Source organism: Mandrillus leucophaeus, unplaced genomic scaffold (assembly GCF_000951045.1).
Source record: "Mandrillus leucophaeus isolate KB7577 unplaced genomic scaffold, Mleu.le_1.0 Scaffold927, whole genome shotgun sequence".
Classification (NCBI taxonomy): domain Eukaryota; kingdom Metazoa; phylum Chordata; class Mammalia; order Primates; family Cercopithecidae; genus Mandrillus; species Mandrillus leucophaeus.
Window position 1 is genome coordinate 871,221 of NW_012110108.1, and position 1,270 is coordinate 872,490.

Genomic DNA, 1,270 nt, shown 5'->3' on the forward strand with positions numbered 1-1,270 from the left:
AAAAAAAAAAGTTAGCCGGGCATGGTGGTATATGCCTGTAATCCCAGCTACTCGGGAGGCTGAGGCAGAAGAATCGCTTGAACCTGGGAGGCAGAGGTTGGTTGCGGTGACCCGAGATCATGCCACTGTACTCCAGCCTGAGCAACAGAATGAGACTCCATCTCAAAAAAAAAAAAACAAAAAAACAAAAAACAAGGAGTCTCCAGTCACTGGATGGCCATCTCTGCTCCAACTTTTTGAGGGAGGCCACACCCTTCATAATTGGCAAGACTGCATTACTATGGTACCCAGAAGAACATATTGCCAAAGTCCCCTTATATCTCACTTCCAGGAAAGTGGGGCTCAGAGAGGTAAAGCCACTCACTCAGGGTCAACAGGTCAACCTGCAGGCAAGAATCAGGGTCTTTTTTTTCTGGAGACGAAGTCTCCCTCTGTCGCCCAGGCTGAAGTGCAGTGGCAGTCGGCTCCCCAAAACCTCCACCTACCAGTTTCAAGTGATTCTCCTGCCTCAGCTTCCCAAGTAGCTGAGATTACAGGTGCCCACCACCACAACTAGCTAATTTTTTAAATTCTTTTTTTTTCCCCCGACAGAGTTTCACTCTTGTTGCCCAGGCTGGAGTGCAATGGCGCGATCTCATCTCACTGCAACCTCTGCCTCCTGGGTTCAAGCGATTCTCCTGCCTCAGCCTCCTGAGTAGCTGGGATTACAGGTGTCCACCACCAAGCTCAAGTGATCCACCTGCCTCAGCCTCCCAAAGTGCTGGGATTACAGGCGTGAGCCACCACACCCTGCCAGGGTCTTGATGTACCACTCCAGTGCTGTCACACCTGCTGCCAGCAAGAAGCTCTCTGAGGCCAGAAGCCCTGGTGTGAGACCTGGTTCTGCTGCTCACGAATGGGGTGACCTCTCCCCCTGAGCCTAAGTTTTCTCCCAGTTGAGTAGGAGGAAAACAACTCCCTTCCCCACCTCACAGGGCAGTTGTGAGGATTACAGAATAAATTAAGGGAACTGGTTTTATCTTTAAGAATGGTGGCCGGGCCGAGTGCAGTGGCTCACGCCTGTAATCCTAGCACTTTGGGAGGCCGAGGTGGACAGATAGCCTGAGCTCAGGAGTTCAAGACCAGCCTGGGCAACACAGTGAAACCCCATCTCTACTAAAATACAAAAGATTAGCCATGGTGGCATGCACCTGTAGTCCCAGCTACTCGGGAGGCTGAGGCAGGAGAATTGCTTGAACCTGGGAGGCGGAGGTTGCAGTGAGCTGAGATT